The sequence below is a fragment of the Grus americana genome, chromosome 16, assembly GCF_028858705.1.
Source record: "Grus americana isolate bGruAme1 chromosome 16, bGruAme1.mat, whole genome shotgun sequence".
Taxonomy (NCBI): domain Eukaryota; kingdom Metazoa; phylum Chordata; class Aves; order Gruiformes; family Gruidae; genus Grus; species Grus americana.
Window position 1 is genome coordinate 4,065,398 of NC_072867.1, and position 13,253 is coordinate 4,078,650.

Genomic DNA, 13,253 nt, shown 5'->3' on the forward strand with positions numbered 1-13,253 from the left:
ACTCGGGTGCGAGGCCTCTGGCTGCAGCCCAGCCGTAGCAGATACCTCGTTCGGTGCTGTGATGGTGCTCGCTGGCATTTGGTGTAGCTAATCTATTTCTCTGCTTCTAGGGTACAAATCATCTTGCTAATAGAGATGGGTTTTGTTTAAAAGAAAAGACAATGAAGTTCTCAAACTTTTCTTCTCTTTCACTTCGCTTATAGTTTGCACTGCATTCCATTGCAGGCTAGTATTACAGCACACTAGAATCCCATTTAGATAAATATTTTTAAAAGCTACTGTATGGAAGCAGTGGAGATGATGGCGTGTAGGATTACAGGTAATTGTTCTGTGTTAGGAATACAGTGTCGTGGTCGTGAATGGGCTTTTCTAAACCAGGGGCTATGAGCACATCTAAGAGTAGCAGAATATAGATAGCCTTTGGCTAACTGCTTATTGCTCCTGCTCTCTGTAGAATTTTAAAAGGCCACTGTCATCAAGTAATTTTTCTTCTACTTCACTACATGTAATAGTTTCTTTAAGAGCATGGAAATTATTTTATTTGCCCTTTTACTCTGGACAAACAGCAGTTTCTTTTTCTTGGCCTAACATTCCATCGGGAAGACAAACCCAAGCCCTGTTCAGTGTGTTTTTTGCTTTAAATTCCACGTAATGTCGGTGCTAGCATCAGCCTAAGAGGAAGAGATTTCTAAAAGTGTGATTAATCTGTTCAACATATGACCTTGAAAGCTGAGCAAGTGGAAGGGAAATATTGATTATTAAAGGTGAGGTCTGTGGTTTGGAAAGAAACTTTATGTTGGTAAAGTAAGAGAGATCCATGAACTTGAATGTTGAGAGAAATCAGTTGTATGAAAGAAGAGCTCTTGTGCTCATTTAATGAGGAAATACGTGTCGTTCCATTCTGTGTTTTATGAGAACGTGCGGCTGTTGAAAGACAACCCTGTAAAAGTCCTACAGTGTAATATCCAAAACTTATCCTGTACCTCAGGGCAAAACGCAACCTGGAATTGCAGATTTTCCTTCATGCCAGTAGTACAGAGGGCTAGGACAGAGGATGTTGCATAGACTTTGTAAAGCAAGTAGAAGAAGTGTTGTCCTGCTGCTTTTCAGCCGCTGAATTTGGTCGTCCAGTGGAAGAGCGAGTCTCCGAGAAGAACGCAGCCCGTAGCCCTTGTGCCAGCCTTCATCTTCCCTTGCAGCGGTGACCTCACTCTCCGGAGACCACGTTGCGCTTACGTAAAGAGCAGCGTAGGCATTCAACCGAGGGAACGGAAGGGTAAGTCCTGGTTCCAGCAGGGTTTTAAGTAACAATGTGAGTGGAACTGAGCAAAACATCTGCCAACGGTGGCAATAGAAGCTGCAAAGATACTGGGGTATTTTTCTGTCCTCTCTTTGTGTTTCATCTTTTGTACCAAATGTGCCTAAAAACTTGCGATTGTAGGTCAGGGAGGAGAGGCAGCCAGATGCTTGTTCGCTCCAGAGGGTAGAACAGACCGTGACTGCGTTAGAATATACTGAGAGATTTCAGTCTCCATGTTTTTAAACTCTCATTTTAAGAAAAGGCTAGCCTCTGCAGTGCCAGTGTGGTGTGTTACGTGCCCAACAGCGTGGCATGGGGTCAGAGAGGTTTATTCACTGCGGGGAGCAGCTTGTGATTTCCCAAAGCCCAAGTAGGCGATTTTTCTCTCTTTCTCTCTCTTTTTTTTTCTTTTTTTTTTTTCTTTTTTTTTCTTTTTTTTTTTTCCTTCCCTTTCCGCCTGGGAAGGATGCAGCATCATAGACCTTGTCACCCGGAGCTTAGAGGACAGCAACCATATGCCTTCCGACCTCCCCTTGCTTTTCTAGGAAAGATTGAGCCTGCTGGGCATTTTCTATCAGAATCGCTAAGAGACAACGGCTGGGATGTGGCCCAGGCTGGCGTTCCTCTGGTGCTGTGCATGGATGGAGGGAAAGGGGGAGGGCGAGAAGGGGAGGGTGAGGAGACTGGGCTGCCAAAGAGGAGGAGGAGGGATGGAAGAGAGGCGAGATTGGCGTCTTCATGTGCATGAGGCTGGCCAGCGTCAGGACAGCTTGATGAGCCTGCAGGCTACTATCTCGCGCAGTTGTTCTGATTGCAGTGATGGGCTTGTCTGGTGGCTTGGACACCAGCTTTCATTATCATGCTCTGCAACATTTGCAGTGGCGGGGAAAGAAGGGAATGGAGGAGGTAAAGAAGCCCCGGAGTTACACACACACACGCGCGAAGCGGAGACAGGAAAGGGAGAGAAACAGCTTTGGCTCCAGGCTATTGATTTTGTTTCGTGACACTTGCTCATTTCCCACTTCATCTGCTTCTCTGCTGTTGTACCTTCCCGGTACGGCTGCAGCAGCTCTCCATAAAACAATAGTGAACCCGAAGGGGTGGGGGCTTAGCAACTGATGGGCTGACCCAGAGATTTGAAGCCATTTTGGGAACAACGCCCTATCCTTGCACACAAACAGTCCGACACATTTCCACGCTCACCAAGGAGACGCATTTCCACGTGCTTTTCTCACAGATACGTACACACATCCTCTGCACGTGTCTGTACCTGTGCTCCTTACAGGGTCTTCCGAATACCCAGACTCACCTTTTCTCCCCCAGCCTCTCCAACGGTCCTGTCTTACTGTCAAGGTAAAGGAGTCCAGAGGCAGAGCTGTCAGAAATGTCATCTTAGAAACATGATGCTTTTTTGGAGGCATGGCCCTCAATGTTACACTATTACTACTAAGGCAACAGCTTTAACCTCAGCTGCACTACAGGCAAAATCATTGGGACAATAATGTTTATAGGGGCAGCACCAGACTGTTCTTGTTTCTTTTTACCTCGGTTGTAACTTTATTCCTTGTGAACACAACATTGCTGCCTGAGTCACATGCGGCAGTTGTGGCAACAGCAGTTTTGATCTTTGCCACGGTTTTTTTTGTTAACATAACCAACCGCCTGACTCCAGAGGAAGGGAAGGAAAGTGCTGGTGGGAGGGGACTCGAGTGAACCGGGACTGGCACTGAATATTGCAAGGCTCTGGTACAATTGTGTGATGCTCTGCTGTGGCTGCTCGTATTTTATATCTTCTGTAGATCTCGGGGATTATCAGACGATCGCCTTCGCACCAGCACCAGAAAGTTTGGGGGCGTGGAGGAGGTCTGCTGAGTTCAGCCCTAACTTTGTTGTTAGCATCGTTTTCCTCTCTTTACCTGCTTCTGCTAGAGCTTCTCCGCTCCTCAGCCTGGAAGTTTAGTTCAGCTGGGAGAGTGAAAAGGGACTTTTGAGTGAATGTAATTTCTTAGTTACTGTCTCCCTTTCTGTACGCACGCATGTGGACATGCATGCACAAACATACACGGAGTCTCCATCACACACACGTGTGTGTAGGCAGCTTTCCCCAGGTTTCTATCAGGGGATGTTGGAATGCCGTGGCGGGCGGGAGCTACTAACTGGATTAGCTGGTAGATCTATCTGCAGCTCCCAGCGGGAGGGATGGACAGGTTCAAAAGGAATAATGGCTTGTCTGAAGCAGCAAAATGGATTGTTTTATCAAAAAGAAGGGGGCAAAATACACGTTGGCCTGAAATGTGGAAGAGTGGTTTCAAGAAGGTAAGGAGAGAGGAGATGGTTTTTGAAGAGGGAATGATTATTGCTGTGTTGCTAAATACGGTTGTCCGTCCTTTTTCAGTGTATTTAACTGCATCCTGTCTTCCTATGAAACTGTTCCTTTTTTTCCTAAATCTTCATTACGAATGTGAGACTGTAAAGGGCGAGGCAGCTCCCCATCAGGTTTCTTAGTGACACGATGAGGGGAATTTTTTTTTTTTGTTCCTCCTTGTCCTTCTTTTGTTGTGCAAGATGTAAACCACTTCCAGAAACATGCCTTGGTGTCCTGACCCTCAGGACTTGGCCAGTGCGTTGGGGCTGAAGCCACAGGGTTTCGCAGTGTACGTTCCGGTCCGGCTCTCAGGCTGAGATTTGACGTTGACTGATGGAGTGAAACCAGTCGCTTGTTTGATAAGAGCTGTGCTGAGATCAGACAGCTTCAGCTGGGATTCAGCAACAACTGTACTTCAGATTTACCTGTGCAAAGCAAGCAAACCAGCAGAAACTGAAATGTTGGCGAGGGGGAGGAGCCTCTTTATGACTATCGATAGACTCGAACAAAGTTGCATTTGCTGATGTATTGCTTAGATAAGTGGCTGAGGAAATAAAAATAGCTTTTCCTTCCCCTGCCCTCATCCTGTTGCATAATGTTTCCTACACAAAGCCAAATACACTGGAACGAGAAGGGAAGAGCCTTTCCTTTTTCTTTCTGGTTGCCTTATCCGTCCACAGCGTTGCTGGCTTGCAGAATGGGTAGTGTGCACGTGTGTGCTCTGCCGGGAAGTGCCAGCTTCTGGAAGCACTTGGTTATGAGAGAGGCTCAGAGCCTCCATTTCTTTTTCGGGCTCTTAAGTTGCTTTTTTTACGTTTGCTTGGTTGATTTTTTTAATTAAACTTGTTAAAAGTAAGGTCATGTTTACAGAGAAAATACTTTTGAAACAATGGCCATCCTCAAGCCAAAATTTTGTGGTATATTGCAGATATAGTGATTTTTGAAGGTAGATTAATTAGTTCCAAGGATCTGCTTTGGGATTAGTACTGTTGGGATGAGCACACGTAGCATCAGGGTTTGAGTCCTGGTTCTGCCTTAGATTTCTGTAATGGGCAAAGCACTTAACTGGCCCTGTACCTCAATTCTGTCAACTCTCAAATGCAGAAAATAATATCTAATTTATGTAACATGCTTAAAAATAACACAAGACTAGTGTCATCTTATTAAGCCTCCCCCAGTCTTTAGCGAAGTAACACGAGCTGCTGTAACTTCAGTTTATCATTCTGTACTGTGAGCTTTTTGTCTGGTTCCTCTGTTACCTCTTCCAGAGGATTCCTTCCTGTGATCTGTTCTCTTCCAAGGCCTGTGTAAGCTGCTAGCTGAATACCTAGGGAAGGAAAATAAAAAGCATAGTCTGTTTGGAAAATATTCAGGAATGGATTCAATAACCAGAATTACTGAGCTAAGGATCCCAACTGATGGTGCTAGACTGGGATGGAAACAAAGAACCTGTCTCCAAGATGGGAGCAGACAGGTTCTTTGCTGAAAGTGTTCGTTACCCCCCTGTGCAAGTGCTAATAGTTTTTGACTGTTAAAATGAGAGACTGTTCTTAGTACCAAGAGTGATCCCGTCGGCCTCCTTGCTCCCTCCAGCCCCCTCCAGCCACCACTGCTGGAGCAATAGCGAGCGGCCTCCTTTGCTCCCGACGACGCTGTTCGTCATACCTGCTTCTTGCAACTGGTGTGGGCTGGGGCAGCGAGGGGGTTTCCCACGTCAGCCTGGGGCCTGTATTAAAACCATACAAGTAGCGTAGGAAAAGGCTGTGGCCTGTACACTTTGTACGTAGGCTGTGGGGTTTGAGGCTGCAATACGAGAAATCCTGTGCAGTAAGGGGTTGCTAGCCAGTCTGGAAAACATGACCGAATTATCAGGGGCTGATTTAGGGAGTCTTCAGCATCATCTGAAAGCCACTGACTACTCTTCTCCCATCTCGTTTTATGACTGCATCCTGCCCTGACATCCAGTCTTAGACACAGCCTCTCATCCTGTCATACCTGACGCTGTAACCCCGGAACCTTAAGGTAGGAGCTTGTTTTTCATCTTGTGTTAATGACAGTATCGTGTCCAGAAAGAAACCGTCTTTAAAAGAAAATAGCGCGATGTCAAGCAGTCCAGGGCCAAGACTCCTCCAGTGACAGCGGTGTTGTAAGAGGGGTTGAGGAGTGCGGGGGTGAGGTCCTGAGGGACCCCTTCCTTTGATGTTGGGCTGGGAGCGCGTTGTGCTCTGCACAAAGCGCAGCTTGCAGAGCCCCGAGGAGACCTCTGGCCAAAAGCGTGCGTGCTCACGTGCACTGTCTAGCATAAAAGAGCCTGTGTTCTTCATAGATTCTTAGGAACAAGGGGAAGAGCTATAATTAATACAACAATAATAACAGCAACAATAATAAAAATGATTTTGGTGCCATTAAGCTGTGACCTGAAAAACAGAATAGCCGATGAGACGTCGTGGGTCTGATCTCTTCCCCTCCTCCTTCTCCACCCACGTCTCTATGCTTATTTCTCTCTTTCTTATTTTTCTTTTCTTTCTAATATTTTTTTTTTCTACTCTGGACATATCCTTGAATCCTGGCCATTCCCCCAGCTTATGGGATTCCCATTATACACGCTTGATATTTAACAGCTTTGGCGTCTTCCATAGCTGGGAGTGAAAAGAGAAAAAACAGCTCAAAAATGTAATGGAGCAAAATCTGCATACTGAGCCCTGGTTCCATGTCCCTTTACACTGTTTACTTAGATCTTAAAAGCTACGAGCTGTGGCATCTACTCAGACTTCATCAGCCCATCCTGCCCTGATGCTGGCCTTGGAGACGCTGCCGGCTCCTCATTAGACCAGGAGGATTTTGTGGTTCCTGTGGCCGCCCCATTCCTTTTCGAGTCCCCTCTTACAGCCGCCTTTCCTGCAAACCGCTCCCTTCTGCCGCGGGAGGGGACCAGGGGCCCTGCTCCTGCATTTGCGGGGCAGGATATGGTCTCTTTTCTTTAATCTGAAATCCATGGTTATGCCCAAGAGCTAAATTTACCCCTGTGTGAGTATCTACTTTATTTGCTTGGTAAGGTGTCGTGCGTCTTTATCATGTGGCAAGATGTTGGTGTGCTCCGTGCCGTGCAAATGGGATGAGGAGTTGATTCTTCTCTCAGGAGATCCTAACCACTCTGTTTATAAGTGTACATACATGGATGGTTTAAAATTGTTGTCATCGTCTTCATATAAAAGAGAATATTATACCGCAAACGAGTGGAACAGTTCAGTATGAACTAAGCCCGTTAGAAGAACACGTGAAACACCTTCTCTGAATCCTGCCTCCTTTCGCGCCAGCCTAGTTCTGCTGCCTTAAGGAATCCCTAGAAATCCCCGTGCTTCTGAGCTGGTCTTGGTGAGGTCTGGTGGACCTGAGTGTCATGACCAAAGCAGTAGCCATCTCTCTCCCACTAGCTTTCTGGAAATCTTTCTTTTCTGTTTTGGGGTTGGGGTTTTTTTCCTTTCTTTCTGTTTTTCTTCTTTTTCCCAGCAGGTGTGAGTTTTTTGGACATCAGGGGAGCAGCACAGCATTCCTGGTGACCTGTGTGTTGAAGTCAGTTACGTTAGAACTGGAAAAGCGTCTTGAGTATTTAGACGGTCCGTCTGATCTCCTTCCTTTACCTGTCTCAAATGGGGAAGTCAAAGTCTGAGCGTTGTAGTGTTGTTTCCCGTGAGTCAGTGGGGACAGTCAGACACTTCCAGAGGGCGTTTCATGTGACTGGCCTTGGATGTTTACTTTACAGGGAGGTAAATTGCCTGTTTACCAAGGCTGTAAAGAAAATACAGGGGAATTAGCTCTGAATTAGACACCTCGGTTTTAGACGTCTAAGTCTCATCCCATGCTTTAATTTCTGGTTTCCTTAGCAGCTTTGAAAGTCTTACCAGAAACTTCTCCTGATGAAGCATCTTCTTTTCTGTCATCCAGTGTGTCTTTCCCTGTTCCCATCTTTCACACCTTTTACACAAGTCAGGCATTTCTTTTTCAGTGCAAAAGCCAAAAGATTTTCACTGAAGTTAACAGTGACACATTTAAAGCTCATGAAAGCAAATATGATTATGACCCAGTGCTTTGGTACTGAATGGGAACCATTGCTACAAGTTATTAGTGAGACTTGAATTTCTGTAGTGTGAAGGATTTTACATGGTTTGTGACGGCATCCACAGTTCTATTAAACAGATTAAAAGTGCATAAGCATCAAGATGTGAGACAGCTGTTAACCGATGGGTATTAACAAGAAAATTCCCTTCGAATCATCCGTGGCTGAGCATGGGGAGATGCTCTTGATTCTTTACGAGTATCCTTTGTGGTCCTTGCTGTACATCACTTGGCTTTTTTTCATTATCTCTGACCCAGCAGCACAGAAGGAGATCAGCCTCTCTGATAGTTTTCTCATCTGACACACTCCATGGAAATGTCTCAAGGGTGAAAATTTTGGTCTATTTTTCCCAAAGGATTTTTTCCTTTGGCATTAAGGGAGAAGCTCTGGATGAAGCCCTGTTCACCTGGGAAGAAACTTCTCCGCAGTGCTGTTGTCTTTGGGTCCCGCTGAGCTGCAGACTCAGCTTTTTGGGTTTGTTTCATGCCCTGCCCAAGAGTTGTGGCCCCAGGAAAGGCTTGCTTCCCTCATTTTGGGACTCACGGATTTGAAAAGCTGTAGCAGACCATAGCTATCAAGGCTGGAAGATCAAGATCTCTGAAGTTAACTCTTTGAGCATCAGCCCATTAAATGACTGGGGGCACCTTACTGCACTGCACTGATCCAGTCTCCTGTTTAATGACGCCATGAACAAGCAGCAACAAGTAAGTTCTTCCACACAAGCTGCTGCCAGACACCGTTGTCCACTGGGACCGGTGAACCCCTACAGGTAAAATTACTGATTTCCATACTGGAAGTAGGATGAGACTTGGGCTCGCTGGGTTAACCCCCTTTCCTTAGTTGCGCCTTTCCGTTTGGTAGATGTTCACATATTTATAGCTCTGTACGAGCAGGTCAGCATATTCTTCAAGGGCCATTATCCTGCTGCTCCCTGCAGCGTTAGGTACACAGCAGGGAGTTGCATCAAGGAAATGCATTAAGACGAATCAGCAAGAGAGAAGGGTACCTCTGGGCCAACTCCCTGCTTCTCAATTATTTATACTTCATAATTTCCAGCAAATCACTGGCTGTTTATTGGTGCTCATCTATAATTGAAGAGTTTCCTAGATCACTGGCCAGCTTTGCTTAAGATGTAGCTGGCCGTGCTTTTGAAAGCTGTTACGAAAACCCCACAGGGAAAGGCAGGGTCTCAGGAGTGGCTGGTCATCCATTGAGGATACACCCTTTTAATTTTTGGCTTTTGCGGGCACCTGGGACTGGTAGGTTTCCAGCATGTGGTTTACCATCTCCATCTGACCGCACCACATCATGTAGGGACTGCATGCTACAGTACCAAGATGACCCCGAGCAGGAAGGATTTCAAGGATTCTGCCTTTCCAAGCCCCTGCCCATACAGCACGCTGCTTGTTCTGCCAAAAAACCAAATACATAAAGTGGACGGTTCTGATGTTCCTAAAATTCTTGAAGAGGCCGTGAAAAAGGGAGCTACTGTTCTGAATTGAGATGAAAAGCCAAAGCCTTGAAAACTTCCAAAAGCTTAAAATCTAAAGGGAAAAAATCAAGTGCGTACTTATGCAGGGGACAGAGTTGGCTTTGCATATTTTGGATGGCTCCTTCGTCAGGCCTGGCTGGGCTTCCTCCAATAACATTTTGACTTATTTTTCTCCTTTAATTTCAAATTATTTTGGCTGAAGCAATTGAAGTTTTCTGTTTAGAAACACTGGAATGGGCTATTTTGAAAATTTTTTTCTGCTTTAGTTTTTAAATAAAAAAGTTATCTGGAACCAGCCATTTCAGTGTGAACAACTTCATATTTGAGCAACTAGGAAATACTAATGAAAAAATGTTTTGTTGAAACGTTCCCAACCAGCTCTATCCATCACTTCCTTTCACTACTACCCAATAAAAATAGCTCCCACATACCACTGTAGTCAGGAGTGCCATGTTACAGAAGAAGAAATAACTAAGCCAACAAAATGACTCACATTCCAAAGATAATATATAAGGTAGGGCCTGGCCAACTGGTTAGATTCAAATTAGAACCAGCCTCAGCCTTCCTGCCTGAAACAAAACGATCACAAAATATGATCTGTTGTTATTTTTTGATGTTTGCTCATTTTATTTTCGCACACTTCTATTCATGATCCCACTTCTAACTTAGTGGAAGTGGACATGCTTTCAATGCCACGGAGACTGCTCTTTCTCCTCATTTTTAGCCTCCCTAAAAGCAGGAAATGGTAGGGCTCTGGCAAGGGGATTTGTTCCTGTAGAGATTTTTTTAGCTCTGTTTTGCCAGCTTGGAGTTTGGATACTCTGGTTAAAGTATGCGTGAAGATCTAGAGCCCTGCACAACTGAGGTTTTGCACTACTGGGTTTCTCTTTCTGAAGTGATGTATTTTGAAGTAGCCAGAATTGTGGACCTCACAGAAACCAGCTGATACAATTCTGAGAGATGTGTTATGCATGAGCATATAGAAGTGGACCACGATGGTCCCCTATGTCCTTGGAGCCTAAAATATCCTTCTTAGTTTTCAACGTATAATTCAAAGATACAAAACTTTTAATTTTATTTTTGTTACGAGATACTGAACTAATACCCTGAAGTTTTTAGCTCATTAATTCTGTTGATCTTCATTAAAGCATTTGTTCCAGCTGAACGAATCCTTCACGTGTATATGTAACTTTTCAGCCAGGTTGGTAGTGCTTTTAGGAGCAGCTCATGGTTTAGGATGAATGCATTTTAAAGCAATCTATAAATCTTTATGATCTTTGTTTTTCTTTCTCTTGCGTGCATACTTGGCAAGGATTTTCAGCGTGCATCACTGAAAATTTGATTCACCTACGTACAATGGGTGAGATTTGTCCATATCTGAAAAGCCAACGTCAAGCCCTTTGCACCTTTTAAATCTTCAGAATAGGACTGAAGCAGGACGTTATGGTTTGCCAAACTGTTGCGCTGCTTTCCCCTGAAGCTGAGCTGAGTTTCAGCCAGCCGGAATGAAGGGGGTGATGGTGGAGAATGAATTACTGTGACCTCGCAATGTGCTGTGGAAGGAAAAGGTAATTTGGGGGCTGCAGTACTGATTTTTGCTTTCTTTTCTCCGTGGCTTTGGTGCTTTAGGTGGCTGCTTGGACTATTGCATCCTGGTTTGGGCAGCCTCTTATCAAAATTTGGAAGCTTAGAAGAAAGTAAATTAATGTTAAAGGTCTACAGAGACCAACTTATGGGAAACGGTTTTGAGTTCAGTACATTTGTTCAGATGAACGATAAGCAGCGTGGATAGAGCAAGAGGCCAGCACTTGATGGGCACACACACAAAATAGAAGAGCAATGAAGATGGGCTGCAAGAATAGCTGGGAACAGGGACTACATGTGAAAAGGGGAGATGTTTCTGGGCGTGGATTTGTCTGCTGGAAGAGTCTGTGTACTAGTTGGGAACTTTCAAGGCAGACCAGACAAAATCCTGGACGGTGTGGTGGGCATGGCCACAGTGTCACACCGTGGCAGAAATACATATTCTCTGTCTCTGGCTTAGTTTTGTGAAGTCTTCTAAGAGTGTAAAGACTTGGGATAACTGAAGCTTTGGGTGTCAGAGTGTGTGTTAGGGCGGTGCTGCCCCAGAAGGGTCCCTGGCTGATGCTCCATCTGGGTTCCCCCTTGATGTCTGTCCATCTAGCCTCTCCCCTTTTTCTCTGAAAAGAAAGGAAACCGCTGTTTTACGCAGCCACCGTAAGGCAAATGCCTTCTCCTGACTGCAGCCAGCTCCCAGCCTGGTGCCACTGCCACAGCTGCACCCCTGTCACCCACGTCCTCAGTGTGCGTGGACCTGAAGAGCCCCAGGCTGCTGCCACCCCCTTTCTGAAGGAAGCAATGGGAAGAGGAACCAGCCCCATAAAGGCCTGAAGGTTCTCGTGTTTGAGAGAGGCAGGGGCAGGGCTGGAAGCGGCCAGAGTCCTGAGGTGCTGCCACGTCTCTGTGAGGGACGGAGGAGCGGTGCACATGAGGAGGGAACGGCCTGAGACTGGGACCTGGACCCTTTGCCTTGGATCCGAATAAATAAATCCAGACAGGGTGAGGGCATGGGGCATTTCACAGGAGAGTCGTCAAACAGGCTTTTGCGCCATATACCTTTGCCTCCCGCTGGCTTTGAATCAAGCCTGGAGTGGCCAGTGTTTATAACCAAGCACGAGGGGGATTTGGTGGTGTTTAATGCTTGGCCGTTATTAAACATCTTTGCTGCGTGTGAACTTAGTGGTTCCTGGGGACACTCAGGAAAGTTAAGGTAAGCAAGCTGGAAGCAGAACGTTAAAGTGGATGCTGGGAGTGCTGCAAAGTGACCTTCGTTTGTTCTGGTTGGGTCCCCCTTCCAAGCTCTGTAGTTACCCCAGTGACTATCCGAGGCCTGCGCAAGGACTGCAAGGAGCAGGATGCTTTGGGGACGCGCTCCCTATCCCTGAAGTGTCCGGTAGCATTTTCCTTTGCCGAGGTATAGGGGGGCTTTTTAACGCTGTTGTCAAACGTCCCTGGCAAATGTACTGATGATTGAAGTGATCTGCACTGGGAAATAAATAAATAAAAGACATGAGAACAGAAAATGCACCCTCCCAAGATGGCTTTTATGTAGCTAGAAAAGTGAGGTGGTTTCCTGTTCTAAATATTTAACATGATGTTTATGATATGTCCTCTGGGGGAAGAGATGCTTGAAAGCTAATGTTTATGAAGTAAGTCTGGAGGGATGGAAAGGGGAGGGAGGGCACACTAACTCGGAAAAAAAGGGGAAGAAAAAAAAAAGAACCTCGGGAGATGTCCTGATTTATGGCTTTATTTGCTGGAGAAAAATCTCTCTGTTTTGTTAAAAAGGTTGCAACTGATGGAAAGCAACTTCAACTCAGCTCCTTTTGAAACCAGAAACCTGTTCCCTCAGTCCAGACAGGATCTGAGTCTGGGCCAGCAGGAATCTTTTACTAGCTGCTGCCTTCGTGCTTTCAAGCCCTGCAGAAGGCGTATGTGTCTGCGCATCACGTGAGGCTTGGAATGATGGTCTGATGTTTAAGAAGCTGAGCTACGTTTCAGAAAGGAGGGGTGAGTTCGGTTTCCTACTCTGCCAAAGGCTTCTAGTGTGATATTTGGGTGTTTAATCTTCCTTTGTCTCTGTTCCCTGTCTGGGAATAGCAACAATTTCCTGATTCACTGGGAGATTGAAAATAAATCACTTTATTGTTACATGCTTAAAAAATAAAGGCCTGGATTGCCATTAATTCAGGAGGCATGAGTGAACTCCTTGTGAAGTACGGTCTGAATGGATGGTATTTTTGAACCCAGATTATTAAAAGTAAACCCATGCTTGGTTTGTTTTACCTTAGTAATTCAGTATGTAAACTGCAGCAGTTCAGGACCAGCTTCACGTACGGCTTTGCCGTTCCCGCCCCAGGGGGTAAATCTTGCGGGAAAGCTGCAGGTCAGAGAGGTG

The 13,253-nt window shown here is 45.7% G+C and overlaps 1 long non-coding RNA gene across 1 annotated transcript; it reads left to right on the forward strand.

Annotated features, from left to right (window-relative positions):
• The first annotated feature begins 1,119 nt into the window (after positions 1 to 1,119).
• On the forward strand, positions 1,120 to 12,850 carry LOC129213666 (uncharacterized). Its single transcript, XR_008579495.1, has 3 exons — positions 1,120 to 1,276; positions 5,631 to 5,687; positions 12,644 to 12,850. It is a non-coding gene; the product is annotated as an uncharacterized LOC129213666 (long non-coding RNA).
• The last annotated feature ends 403 nt before the right edge of the window (positions 12,851 to 13,253 follow it).